Here is a 14,997-nt window from a genome sequence, read left to right on the forward strand (position 1 = left end):
TTTAAATGCCATTTATGATGAGACACTGTTAACTTGGCAGAGCGATATTTGTAGCATCTTTCATATGGTGTCTACCTTCCATTGCATTGCTTCTAATTTAGTGAAATGTTTTCTGCTTAGTTTACACATCATAGTTCTGGTTATCTCTTTTGTCCTGTTTTTCGTACATATTACATCCTCCTATCATGTGGTTGTGTAACATGAAAGTTTAGTTCGTCTGTATCATGCATCAATTTGTTCTAAAGAACTAAATTGTTATTCGTTTTTCTTGTTGGCTTGACTTAACATGGCACAAAGAAAGAGGAAGAAACACATAATGGCAGGGAACGAGAACCAGAAGAATCCTGCAGATTCTGCTGGTATTGATGGTGCAATAGAAGGTAAAAGTCCAAAGGAAAATTCTACAAACAGGGTATCCCATGCTATACGAGCTGCAGAAAAAGCCAAACAGAAACAAATAGTTGCCACCAAACAAGCAGAGACAGCCCTAGTTCTTGCAACACCTTCCACAATACTACCAGCTGCACGAGTTACTCGTGCATCAACTGAGCTAGCAGCATGTTTCCAAGCTCCCTTGCCACCTGACACTACTTCCCAAGCACTCTTGACACAAGACGAGTTGGCAAGATCAGATGAACCTTGTGAGCTTCAACAGCAAGAAGGTAGTTGCTGGAGTCAAGTTACAGTTGCATGCTTCTTTATATGTAGTCTCATAGTTTGATGTACACTAGCACTTCCTATGTTCGTTGTTGGACTAGCACCTAGGCGCAAGAGGAAACAAACATCAGGGATAATGCTCGATAGGTTAACTAAATCTAGAGGAGGAAGAATGGAGATCCGTTTTGAGGCAGGTTTAAAAAGACCACGTGATGCTAGAAAGTCAGCCAAGTTAGTATCATAGGCAGCGGTTGCCATTAGGTGTCATGTACGTATCCTCCCAACATGGATTCAGTACAGGAATGACAAAGAAGAAACCCAGTTCAACACCTTCCTCGACCATTTATCTGTAAGTATGGTTATGTATGGAAACTAGTAATATCGTCTTGCTCTGTCCCATACTTTCTAGGTTGCTGATAATGAGACTCCCAGAATTTTCAACAGATGAGGTTCAAGTTGGATAGCCAAGATGATGCAACCATTCAAGCTTGCACCCATGTTTTCAAGTCTGCTCTGCGACAGTATCGGTATAACTTGAGGAAAACTCACTTTGAAGGCAAGGCTAATAGTGAACTTTCCCAAACATCTCCAGTGGAAAATATATCGGATGAAGACTGGAGGGGCCTCGTTAAACACTGGTCTGACCCGAAGTATCAGGTACACTATATATATGTGATCAGATCACATGTGGAAGTCCTATTTACGCATGTTCCACACAAATCTATCTTCTTGTAGGTGAAATGTTCAAAGAACAAGGCCAACCGTACGAAAGTGAAATTTCAACAGACGACAAGATCTCGTAGCTATGTGCAACTGTGTCGGGGGTTGGGTGCGACATATGCCAAAGGATGGCTTATCATGGTGGGAGCGAGTAGAACGTCGCCAGTGCCTGGAAGCGGGATGAGGCATAGACACGAACGACGGCGCACTTTACCTAGGTTCGGGGCTCTCCTAGGAGATAACACCCCTAGTCCTGCTCTACGGGGTCTCCGCATGATCACTAAGGCACTAGTGGTACAATGGTGCTCCTTGAGCTGTTTGCTAGAGGTGGAAGAAGGCAGGCAGGCTCTCTCCTCCTCTAGGTGTGAGTCTAGTTCTAACAGGTTCAAACCCTTTGCATGGGTGCCCTGGGGGGTTTATATAGGCCTACCCCTCCCAGGGGTACATTGGTAATCTACCGGGTCTAGGACCCGGCTGTCAGTGTCTCCGGCCGCCGGCTTCTCTGCCGGCTGCTGGGGCTCGCCGCCTGGTGGGACCTATCGACTAGTCTGGTACGGAGCCGATAGGCCGCTCCCGCCGCTCGCGGGTCTTGCCGGCTGCTGATCGCTGTAGCCGTGATGCTAATGACACAGGCTTGGTCGGGGGAGCGTGGCTACAATCCCGCCGCCTGGTGGGCGATTACTGTAGCCACACCGCGTCCAATCTGGTTGATGGTGCACGGGGCCCGAGGGAGGGATAAGCCACCTGCTGGAAGCCGGCTTCCCTTAGGTCCGGCTGCCTTGGCTTCCTCCGTCTTCAGGAATCATACTGCCTGGTAGGGCCCGCCACCTGCAAGCCGTATCGATAGGCCGTTGGGGGAACAGGGCTCCGCCTGTCAAGAGTGACGTTTGGGGGGAGAGGCAACAGTGCCACGTCGTGCGGAGATCTCCGCTTGTAGGGGGGAATGTGGCCACGCCCGGCCTTGGATTCGGGGGGATGGGATATGTTGTAGCCATACCCTGTCTTGTCTCCTTGATGGGGGCGCAGACTTTGAGGGCGCCACGGGCCGACTGCTAGGGACCGGCCTCTCTAGAGACCGCTCACTAGGAGTCGGCCTGTCGTGATGCCGTCTTCTGGAACTCGGCCGCCTTCAGCCAGTCGGCCAGTCGGCCAACCGGCTGCTAGAAGGCGGAGATCTATCTTGATATCTTGAGGGGCGCAGCCAGCCATGTTGTCTTGAAAGGTTCAGGGGCTCAAGTTAGGCAACCCATGGCCCATTACTCCGACAGTAGTCCCCGAAGCTGGTGAGGGGCCATGGTTCGAGGAGCTAGGGAGCCTCAACAGTTTCCTCCACCAGGTGCTCTAAAGGAAGCTCCATCCGACTTCTGGGGAGTCGGTCGGCAGGAGTCGGATACGTCCAGTCAGATCCTTGTGGGATTTCGAATGCATCGGTGGGAACGAGGTGGCGTGCTTGCTAAGCTTCTCTGCCCGCCACCTGTCGTGGGCGTGCCACATGGCGCCGGCTAGCCGGGTCGGCCTGCCAGCCCACGCGCGTGACGGCATGCGACCGCACGCCGGGCCCGCCACCACCTGGCCTCGGGCTGCGAGCGGATCTGCTGCGGCCGAGGCGGACGGTTGGGTTTCCCTACGGAGTTACTACACGCAGTACCCAGGCGGTAAAGGCGGGAGCATGGGTTCGTGGGCACTGTTAGTCCCACGATCCCACGCCCACCCCCTCGGTTTCATAGCCCATATGCTATAAGTAGGGGGAGGAGAGGGAGCGGCGAAGCATGCGTGCCCCTCCACCCCGCTCTCCCTCCCTCTTCTTCTTCTTCTTCTTCTTGCTGAAGCGCCCCGAGCCCCACCGAAGCGCTGCCGCAGTTCGTCTTTGTTGAGTTCACCCATCAACCTCGCGTCCCCATGGTATGCGCCAGAGCCTAGGACGGCTCCACAGTTCATGAAGACCACATTGACTTCCTCCGCCAGACGCAGCGGCTGCCCTGCAAGGACCACGTGAGGGTTCGCCTCGCGCCGGAGGGGGAGATCTCACCGGCGCCGGAGGAGGGCGAGCGGGTCGTCTTCCGCTCGCACTGTCTGCGTGGCCTCGGCCTGCCGGCAAGCGGCTTCTTCCGGGCCTTCCTCTAATTCTACAACCTCTAGTCGCACCACCTCACCACGAACACGGTGGTGCTACTGTCCGCATTTGTCACTCTGTGTGAAGGCTTCCTCGACGTCCTCCCCACGATTGAGCTTTGGGGGGGTGGTTCTACACCAAGCTCGGCACCATCGTCGCGGGCGTGTCGGCTCAATGCGGCGCCTTCATCACGGTGTGGAGGCCGGGAGGCGACAATCCATTTCCTCCCATCACGCCGATCCAGTCGGTGAAGATGTGGTAGCAGTCGTACTTCTACGTGAAGAGCATCTTCGCAGAGGGTGACTGGGTCAACCTGCCGTCTTACGCTACCGGCCCGCCGGCCGGGAGGCAGCCCAACTGGTCGTACCGGGCCAAGACACTATCGCCTTCTGGAGCCGCCACCATCGCGCGGCTCTGGGTGTTGGTACAGTCAGAGGGCCTGACCGGGCCCGACTTGCTGTTGGCCTTCATGGCGCGCCGGGTGCTCCCGCTCCAGGGCCACCCTCACATGATCTATCAGATGAGTGGGCATCGGGACCCAAGCCGACTGTGCACCAAGGAGATGCCTCACGCAGCGGTAGCTCATATGGTGAACTACCTTGCGAAATGCAAGCTCATGGAAGAGTGGCGGTTCGGCAAGGAGCCGTATTCTCGCGCCAACCCCCAGCCTATGGTAAATTTCCTTTCCTTCTCTCACTCTTTCTTTCTGCCGAGTTCCGTTTGTCTATCCTGACCAACCGGCTCTTCAAACAGAGCTCCCTCCTCCAGCCGGCAACAGATGCCGCGGGGCCGGAGCGTCAATTTCTCCCCGACCGGGCGAAGAGCGACGTGGATGACCCCGACTTGGGGGCGGCGGCCTTGGAGGACAACGCCGAGGGACGGGGCGGGGAAGCAGGTGGCTCAGGGCTCGGAGCCGGCCTCGAGGACTGGCCAGACGACGACGCGGGGGAAGTCGTCCCGCGCCGCCATCCGGGGTCCAACCAGCAGGGCGCGAGCTTGTCTGCTGCGTCGGCAGCCCGAGGTGGTGCGCATAAGCACAGGGCCACGCCGACCCTATTCGGCAGCCGGCCGAAGAAGCCCAGGGGCTCGGCCGTGGCGACCAAGCGGGATGAAGCAGCCGCGAAAGCCATCCGCTTCCGTAAGGCGGTTGAGGAGCTGCAGCTGGTTTCCGCGTAAGGACTGTCTTCCTCTCGTACTTTCTCCTTCCTTGCTGATCTTGTCTGAGTTTCTTCACTTTGTTTCCCTTGATCTAGGGCCCCGCTCTCTCTTGAGAAGTCGGCCGTCGCCTCCATCGTGGGGCCGGCGGAGACTTCCACCACCACCCGGCGGATCGATCCGGCCGCCTCCTCCATCGTGGGGTTAGCGGAGACTTCTACCACCACCCGGCGGATCGATCCGGCCGCCGACCTCCAGGAGGCGACAGAGCGGAGCACGCGGGAGGCGCGCGAGGAGCAGGAAACCGCCCGCCTGAAGAAGGCGGAGGCAGACAGGGCGGAGGCTGCCGCTTTGAAGAAGCTGGCCGAGGCCGAGGCCGCCGCCGCGCCGAAGGAGCAGGCCAAGAAAGCCGCATGTCGTCAGTCGGTGATGTTTGTTGCCCCCCTGAACTCTGCGCCGCCACCACCAGAGTTCGTGGCGCAGACTGGGAAACCGGCGGCAAGCACCCTATCATGGAGAGGGACAGCAGCGATGTTGCCATGCTAGACGTAATCGTGCCAGACGTAATCGTGCCCCCGCCACCACCTTCTGAGGAGGCACGAGACAAGTAGCCGGCCGACCCGCCCGCGCCACCAGCCGGAAACGAGATGGTGAAGGGCCCGACTCCCGGGGTCCGCACACCCTTACGCCTCCGGCTCGCGAAGGCACCCTCGGCGCCACGCTCACTGGAGACCGGCACCGCAAGCTCCTCGATCCCGGACACCGAGGCGACTGGCGCTGCACCCACTCCAGTGGGTGCGGGGAGGCAGGATGGGCCCTCTGAACAAGGCGATCCTGGACGTTCAAGCCAAACTCCGTGCCAAGGCCGACGCTCTCAAGCTCTGCAACAAGGCGTTCCTGGAATCGCGAGAGGCCATCCGGGTACGCTTCTTGCTTCTTCGTTTTTAATTCATGTATTGCTTTGTGGGGGCGCGCCAGCGCACCCACTGGGTGTAGTCCCCGAGTTTTGGGCCGGCTGCTGAGCAGGCGCCCCGGAACTTTACTAGCAAGCTCCGAGTACTAATATCTTTGCTGCAGGACTATCATAACCTCTGTGAGTCCAGGAGTTGGATCAATGTGTCGTCGACTTGTCAGAGAGCCGGAGTAAGTCTTCTTCTTTCTCTGCGGGGGCGCGCTGGCGCACCCGCGGGCTGTAGTCCCCGAGATTCGGGCCGGCTGCTGAGCAGTCCGGCCGGATCTTCCTGGCAATTTCATCTTTCTTTGCTGATTGTTGACCTCCTTTCTTCTTCCTTTGCAGAAGCCAACACCACCCTGTAGCGGCAACTGGGAGAAGCCAACACCATGCTGCGCGCCAAGGAGGTGGACTGCAACAAGCTGGCTGAGGAGTGTGAGCGGCTGGTCACGTAGCTGGCGGAGCAAGCGGAGCTTCTTAAGAAGGCCCAGAAGGAGGCGGAGGACCAGGAGGCCGGTCTCCTTGCTGAGTTCGAGATCGAGCGCTCTGCCTGGACCGACAAGGAGGCAATGTTGACTGCCAACTTCGGCGCGGTTGAAGACATGGTCGACAGTAGGCTGCCTTCTTTACTCTTTCTTCATACTGCCAGCCTCTGATCAAGCCGATTTCTTGTTTTTGATCTGACTCTTTGCTTTTTTGTCCGAGCAGACTTTTTCCCAGGTCACTCTGGTGCTGCCAACCAGGCTATCGAGGCTGACCGTGAGGGACGGAGGGCGAAAGGCGAGCAGATCGCTGCCGATGCCCCCCGCACTCTTAGCGAGCAACTTCTCAGCATTCAGGCTCGTCTTTGACCGGCTCATCGGATGCTGCACCGCCTTCAGCGTGTCGGCACCCAGGCGATCGCCGCCCTGTGGCCAGACATGCCGGCTCCACGCACACCCAACCGGACTGCCGACTGGCTGGAGGTGGCGGCCGGCCATCTTGAGGCGTGGAAGGGCTCCTCGGCCTGGGCCGGAGCACGCGGGGCCATGGAATTCATCAAGGCGTGGTACCCTGGGCTAGATCTAGCCCAGTTGACCACGTTTTGACTGTAAGCCTAGGAGGAGCTGGTGGCGGTGGAGGATGACCTTGTCAAGCGAGCGGCAACAATCGCCGAGTACACCAACACTAGCATCTTCGTCCCAGAGCTAACCGAGAACGGTGCCGAGGCGCCACCGGAGTGGTTTGGGCTGAACCCGGAGGATGGCGAGGACTCGGCCGAGGTGATCGATTCTAGTGACGAGGGAGAAGACAAAGAGGAGGAGGAAGGTGAAGAGGAGGCACCAGAGGTCGGAGCGGACGGCCAGCCTCAACTCGACCGCCCCTCCAGCAACGAGCCGCGCCCGAGTGAGCCGGCTGCTGCTGAGGGCGACCAAGCGGACACCGACCAGCCGGCCGCCCAACCAGCCGGCACCACCGACTCCGCCATTCCGTCGACTCCGTCTGCTACTTCCTAGGCTGCTATTTACCATTGCTTCTTCCTGCTTATCGATCTCAACAACTTTGTTAATTTCGCTCAATCCCACCCACAGGGTGTATTTCAAACTCCTGTTGAATATCGGCCAAGGGCCTTTTGATGTGTAAATATCTTATCCGAGTTCTATCTTTCCTTGCTTTCTGCTCTTTTGGCTTTTTTTCCTTTGCCGCCTTCCCTTGGTTGCCGTCTTGCCAGCCGAATAGCCGCTCTACGGACTATGGCCGGGTCAAGTACTTAGCCACTTTCGGGAAGGCAAGTACTTAGCCGGCTAGAGTTTTCTGGTAACTTAAGTAGAAGCCGGCCGGCCAGCTGCTCGGTAGCCGGTCGGTGAGGCGAGAAGCCAGCTTGGACTATGTGTATGCTTTAGGTCCTTAGCCATTTTTCATGCAGATGCCCTTTTCGCCTTAGCTCTTGCCGACCGAACAGTCGCTCTGCGAGTTGCGGCCTCTGGTAGGAGAAAGCTAAGGTGCCAACACACTACTTGTCCGGCTACATGAAGCATTTCGTAGTACAAAGCGGCAAGTCCCCGGGTTGACTGGTCGAACCCGGTGCCATACGGTCTAATGGGATAACACAAATGACAGGCATAATACTTATCATATAGATAAAAGAGGGAAGTCCTCGAGCTCTTCTCGGGGGACCCAGAGTCTTCGTACTTAATACAAAAGTTGGCGTGATACATACTGCTTTTAACTGTAAAACCTTCAAAGGAGATTCGCATACCATGGTCGCTACGTCTCCTTGCCGGAGTCATCTCTTTTGCGTGCTCGAGGCTTCTGAGCATCGATGAGGTAGTAGGAGTCGTTGCCCAACACCTTGCTGATGATGAAGGAGCCTTCCCAAGGTGCCGAGAGCTTGTGCTGGCCGGATGTTCACTGGATCAGCCGGAGCATAAGGTCTCCTTCTTCGAAGGATCTTGGCTTGACCTTTCGGTTGTAGTATCGGCGCAAACTCTGCTGGTAGATGGTGGACCGGCTGAGTGCCAACAGCCGGCCCTCTTCCAGCAGATCGATGCTGTCTTGTCGTGCTTCTTTTGCCCCCTCTTCGGTGTACATGGTGACTCGAGGGGAGTCGAATTCTATGTCCGTCGGGATGACGGCTTCGGCACCATAGACGAGGAAGAAAGGAGTGAAGCCGGTTGACTTGTTCGAGGTTGTGCGCAGACTCCAGAGGATGGCCCGCAGCTCGTCGAGCCAGCAGCCGGCCGAACGCTCCAGAGGCTTGACCAATCGGGGCTTGATGCCGGACAAAATAAGGCCGTTTGCTTGCTCCACTTGGCCGTTTCACTACGGATGGGCTACAGACGCTAAGTCCAGTCGGATGCCCTGCGTCGCGCAGAAATGGGCCAAGGTGCCTTTGGCGAAGTTCGTGCCATTGTCGGTGATGACGCTGTGTGGTATGCCATACCGGATGGTGATGTCGGAGATGAAAGTCAGAGTAGTCGGACCATTCAATTTTTTGATTGGTTTTGCTTCTATCCACTTGGTGAGCTTGTCCACTGGGACAAGCAAATGAGTCATGCCACCTCGTGCTGTTTTGAATGGTCCCACCATGTCCAGGCCCCACACAGCAAAGGGCCAGGCAATGGGGATAGTCTTGAGTGCAGAAGCCGAATGATGAGGCTTGGAGCGGAACTTCTGGCACGCTGTGCATTTCTGGACCAAGTCTTTGGCGTCTTCTAGAGCAGTCGGCCAGAAAAAACCATGGCGAAAAGCTTTGGCAACAAGTGCTCTTGAAGCCGCGTGGTGACCACACTCGCCTTGATGGAGATCTTTGAGGATTGCTTGGCCTTGCTCTTGCTCCACACAGCGCTGGTAAACACCAGTGATGTTGCGCCTCACAAGTTCTCTGTTGACGATTGTGTATGCTGCTGCCCGGCGTTGCACCTGCCGGGCCGAGATCTCATCAGTCGGCAGTTTTTTGTTCACCGAGAAGTTGAGGATGGGGTGGGCCCATGAAGGTGCTGCAATTTCTTGGATTGCCCGGACTGCTACTTGCACGAGGGCGGTTGGGCTGGGAGGCGGTGGCTTGGAGTCGGCCGCCGCTTGCTGAATCGATGAAGTCCCCGGGCCGACTGCTGCAGTCCCCGGGCCACCTGCCGAAGTTCCCGTGCCGGCTGCTGGGGCTCTTAAGTCGGATACGACTGCTTTAGGAGGAGCCGGCACAAAGATGGAATCCGACTCCTGTGATGGTTTAACAGACGGCTTGAGGTGGCGTTGCACGGTGACGCCGGCTGGTATTGCTTACCGGGTGGAGCCAATTCGTGCCAAGGCGTCGGCTTGCTCATTGTCATTTCTTGGCACATGGAGCAACTCGCACCCTTCGAAGTATCCACTGAGTTGTTGTACGAGGAAGCGGTAGCTGGTCATATTTGCATCCTTGGCGTCCCAGTCGCCCGATGACTGCTGGACCACCAAGTCAGAGTCTCCATGGCACAGGATCCGGCGAATGCCGAGTTCCTTGGCAAGCCGGAGCCTGTGTATGAGCGCTTCGTATTCAGCTACGTTGTTGGAGGCGGCAAAGTGAATTTGCAGCACATATCTGAGCTTGTCGCCTTTGGGAGAGGTGAGGACGATGTCGGCTCCTAAACCGGTGCGCATTTTTGAACCATCAAAATGCATCCGCCAATGGGTTGAATCTGGCGCTGGCGGCAGGTACTAGGTCTGGGCCCGGTCAATGAGGAAGTCGGCGAGTGCTTGTGACTTGATGGCGGTACGAGACTGGTAGTAGATGGTGTAGGGGGCCAAATCTATGCCCCATTTGGCCACTCGGCCCGTGGCATCTCGGCTTCCAATGATCTCGGCAAGCGGAGCTGTGCAGACCACAGTGATTGGGTGCTCCTAGAAGTATGGCTTCAACCTCTTGGCAGCAAAGTGCACGCCATAACACATCTTCTGGTAGTGGGGATAGTTCTGCTTGGAAGCAGATAGTACTTCGCTCAGGTAATACACCGGCCTTTGGACTGGTAGGGCTTTCCCTTCTTCATTGTGTTCCACCACTATGACTGTGCTGACCACCCAGCTGGTAGCGGCGATGTAGAGGAGCATGGGCTCCTTAGGAGTCGGGGCCGACAGGACAGGCGGAGTGGTCAAAATTTTCTTGAGCTGGAGAAAAGCTTCATCCGCCTTGTCGTTCCACTCAAAAAAGTGGTCTTCTTCATGAGCTGATACAGGGGAAGAGCCTTCTCGCCTAGCCGACTGATGAAACGGCTGATGGATGCCAAGCAGCAGGTGAATTTTTGCACGTCCAGCAGTTGGGTGGGCACCTCCATCCTTTCGATGGCCTTGATATTCACAGGGTTGCACTCTATGCCGCGCTTTGAGACCAAGAAGCTAAGAAGCTGGCCGGCTGGTACTCCAAAGACGCATTTCTCTGGGTTGAGCTTGATCTGAAATCGGCGCAGATTCTCAAAGGTCTCCTTGAGATCTTCTAATAGCGTCCCACGCTTCTCTGTCTTCACCACCACATCGTCCACAGAGACATGAGCATTTCTGCTGAGTTTCTTGAGGAGACACTTCTGCATGCATCGTTGAAACATGGCGCCGGCGTTTCTCAAGCCGAACGTCATGGTCGGGTAACAGAAGGCTCCGAATGGCATGATGAAGGCGGTCTTTAGCCTGTCGACCGGGTTCAGCTTGATCTGGTGGTACCCGGAGTATGCATCCAAAAAACTCAACAGCTCGCATCCGGCTGTAGAGTCAATCACTTGGTTGATTCTTGGCAGAGCAAATGGGTCTTCGAGGCATGCTTTGTTGAGGCTGGTATAATCAATACGCATGCGCCATTGCTTGTTCTTCTTCAGCACCAGGACTGGGTTGGCTAACCACTCTGGAAAGAACACCTCCATGATGAAGCCGGCTGCCAGAAGTCGGGCTATCTCTTCTCCAATAACTCTTCTTTTCTCTTCTAACAGGCGGCGCAAGGGCCGCTGAACTGGCTTGGCATCAGGTCGGACGTGTAGCTTGTGCTCGGCGAAATCCGTTGGAACACCCGACATGTCCTTGGGGGACCATGCGAATATGTCCCGATTCTCATGGAGGAAATGGACGAGCTCGCCTTCCTATTTACTGTCAAGGTTTGCACCTATGACAGCGTGCCTCTTCGGGTGCTCCGGGTCCAAGGGTATCTTCTTTTTTCTTTGGCCGGTTTGAACGAGCCCTCGACTGCCGACTCCTTGGGGTTGGGTAACATTTACGGCTGTTTGCCTGCCATTGCCACAACCCGGTCAAGGAGCCGCTTCTCCGCTGCGATCATGAGGGACTCAGCCAACCGGCTGCTCTCTGCAGCGCAGGCAGATGACTTCTTGTAGTCTCCTGCTATGGTCAGGATCCCCTTGGAGCTCGGCATCTTCATCTTTAGGTAAGCATAGTGGGGAACTGCCATGAACTTGACCAGGGCAGGCCGACCAAGTAATGCATGATAAGGGCTCTCAAGGTCCACCACTTCAAACCAGACTGGCTCTCGGTGAAAATGACTTTTGTCCCCGAAGAGGACATCTATCTGAGTCTTGCCGATTGGTGAGCAGGAAAGACCAGGAACTATGCCATGAAAAACAGTCCGGCTGTGCTGAAGATGTCTCTTCTTGATCCCCAACTTCTCCATGGTATCTTTGTACAGAATGTTGATGCTGCTGCCGCCATCTATCAGGGCTCGGGAGAAGCGAGTAGCTCACCTCTCTGTGGCAAACGTGGCATCCAACACCAAGGCATAGGAGCCGGGGTTTGGCATCACCTCCGGGTGGTCAACTCTACTCCAGCTGATGGGCTTCTCCGGCCAATACAGGAACTCGAGGGTCTCTGATGCTACTGCATTCACTTCTAGCTGCTGTTGCCATCTGTTGCGCCTCTCATCGGCCACGCTGGTGAACACGACGTAGGCCCCATGCTCCTCGGGATAATCATCTTGTATGGCACCGACTGGCCGGGCCGCCGGCTGCTGAGGAGGAGGCGGAGGGCTGGCTGGCGGAGGAGGCTGGAGTTCGTCTCCCTTGGCGATCCTGGTGAGCCAGTGGCACTTCCGAGTAGTGTGATTGGACGGCTTCGCACCGCTATGGAACTTGCAAGGTGCATCAAGAGTCTTCTCATACGAGAAAGCGGGTAGCCAGTTGGGCTTGCCGCCCTTCTGGCGCTTCGGAGGAGGCGGCCCTTCTGGTTGCTGACCTTCAACTGTCGCCACCTGCCGGCTCGTGGAAACCGGCTGCATGGCCTTGCGCTTGTTGTTGTTCGGTTGCTGTCCCCGACTGGAGTCACCAACCGGGGTCCGAGGAGCTTGAGGGGCCACCTTGCCTGATACGTTGACTTGAATCTCTGCCTTCATGGAGGAGTCGGCCATGGCGTACTTGTCTGCTATGATTAGCAGTTCGTCGAGGGTCGCCAGATTGTCGCAGAGAAGCTTGTGCTTGAGGAGGGTGCCCTCTCGGCACCCGGCAGTGAAGTACTCGATGGCCTGCACCTCGTGCACACCCTCGCATGAGTTGCGCAACTCGGCCCGATGCGTAAGATAGTCGCGAGTCGACTCGTTGGAACCTTGGACGCATCAGGAGAGTTAGCGGGGCTTGGGCGGCCGCTTGTACGTGCTGGTGAAGTTGTGGATGAATGCTTCTATGAAATCAACCCAGTTGTTGATACTGCGGGACTTCAGGCTGTTCAACCACGTTTGAGCCGTGCCCTAGAGCATGAGCGGAACGTACTTCACGGCAACGCACTTGTTGTCGTTGGCGATGCTGACGGCTGTGGAGTAGTTGACGAGCCAGTCCTCCGGCTTCACGGAGACGGTGTACTTGGGTGTGTCTCTCAGGAGAGTGAATCCTTTGGGGAAGGGCTCATCTCGGATGCGGGGGCCAAACCAAGGCGGACCCAGCTCATCTTCCTCTTCTAGCGCTAGGGATCGATTGAGGCGATCGATCCGGTGGCGGGCATCATTCTCTCTGATTCCTTCTCGGCAGCCAAGGCGGTCGCCGAGTGATGGGTGATCAACAGGCGGCAGGGAAATGCGCCTCTCCCAGTGGGGAGGAGGAGGCGGACAGTCGTCTCGCCGTCGTACTGCTCTTGGGTGACCGTCTTGGTCACGCTCGATGGTGATGTGAGTCCGGCTGCGGCTGGCAGTCGGCTCCTTGTCTCTTCTATCGCGGACGCCACCAGTAGGTGTCCGGGATGTCGCGCCTTGGTCTCGTCGAGGAGGCGGATCGTTGTTTCGCCAGTTGGGCGCTTCAGTCCGGCACCCGGCATCTTGTTGCTTAGCAGCCACGTCGAGGAGCTGCTGAACTCACTCCGTCATGTGGCGACGTTCGTCGCCCTTGAGCTTGTCTAACTCGTTTGCTACCGCCTGGGCAGATCGTATGTTCTCCGCAGGCGTGGCGTAGATGGGATGATCTGTCCCGAACATGCTGGCGATGGTCGCGCCACGCTGCCGGACCAAGCCAATGCGGCTAGGCCCACCAGGAGCCGGCATGCTGCCGACGGCATGGTCCATTTCCCGCTGGTAGGCCTCTGAAAGGCGTCTCATGTTGGCCAGCCGTTTGGCACTCTCGATGAGCTGGACACGGTGCGCTTCCAGCGTCTCGGTGTCGGCGTCTTCCGGGATAGGCGCAGCTAGGTCTTACATTGCCGTCAGCAACGGGTCCTGGCCACCTCCGCCAGAGTGCTCACCGTGGTTGATGACGAGCACCTCCATGACGGTGCTGCCACCGTTGTCCGCACGAGGAAGCGGCTCATCATAGACCACCACGTTGGAGGGGGACGCGTCGAGCGATGCCGTGTCGGAGTCGATCAACATCGGGTCGGTGGAGCGAACCGACTCCAAGTCGGCAGCAGGCTCACTGGTGACGTGGAGCTGATCGAGGAGGCTCATGAGGCGGCTCTCAGGGCCATCGGTGCCCTCATCAGACGCGGGCTTGTCGGAGAGGTGAATCTCGCCAACAACATCGGTGAGGCAGCTCGCCGCGCAGGCGACCTCCGGGCTGCGCAGCGCGTCGGTGCAGACGCCGTCTGGCATGTCGGGCTGGCTGTGCTCGTCAGGAAGGAACAAGGTTCCCGTCCAGAGTAGGTCTACGGGAGACCGTGCACCTTGCCCCATGGTGGGTGCCAAATGTCGGGGGTTGGGTGCGACATATGCTAAAAGATGGCTTATTGGTGGGAGCGAGTAGAACGTCGTCGGTGCCTGGAAGCGGGATGAGGCGTAGACACGAACGCCGACGCACTTTACCGAGGTTCGGGGCTCTCCTAGGAGATAACACCCCTAGTCCTGCTCTGCGGGGTCTCCTCATGATCAATAAGGCACTAGTGGTACAATGGTGCTCCTTGAGCTATTTGCTAGAGGTGGAAGAAGCCAGGAACACTCTCTCCTCCTCTAGGTGTGAGTCTAGTTCTAACATGTTCGAACCCTTTGCATGGGTGCCCTGGGGGGGGATTATATAGGCCTACCCCTCCTAGGGGTACATTGGTAATCTGTCGGGTGTAGGACCCGGCTGTTAGTGTCTCCGGCCGCCGGCTTCTCTGCCGGCTGCTGGGGCTCGCCGTCTAGTGGGCCCTGTCGACTGGTCTGGTATGGAGCCGACAGGCCGCTCCCGCCGCTCGCGGGTCTTGCTGGCTGCTGATCGCTGTAGCCATGATGCTAATGACGCAGGCTTGGTTGGGGGAGCGTGGCTACAGTCCCGCCACCTGGTGGGCGATTACTGTAGCCACACCGCCTCCCATCTGGTTGATGGCGCACGGGGCCCGAGGGAGGGATAAGCTGCCTGCTGGAAGCCGGCTTCCCTTAGGTCCGGCTGCCCTGGCTTCCTCCGTCTTCAGGGCTATCACTGCCTGGTAGGGCCCGCCGCCTGCAAGCCGTACCGACAGGCCATCATGGGAACATGGCTCCGCCTGTCAGGAGTGACGTTTGGGG

Source organism: Triticum dicoccoides, chromosome 3A, assembly GCF_002162155.2.
Source record: "Triticum dicoccoides isolate Atlit2015 ecotype Zavitan chromosome 3A, WEW_v2.0, whole genome shotgun sequence".
In the NCBI taxonomy this organism is placed as follows: Eukaryota; Viridiplantae; Streptophyta; class Magnoliopsida; order Poales; family Poaceae; genus Triticum; species Triticum dicoccoides.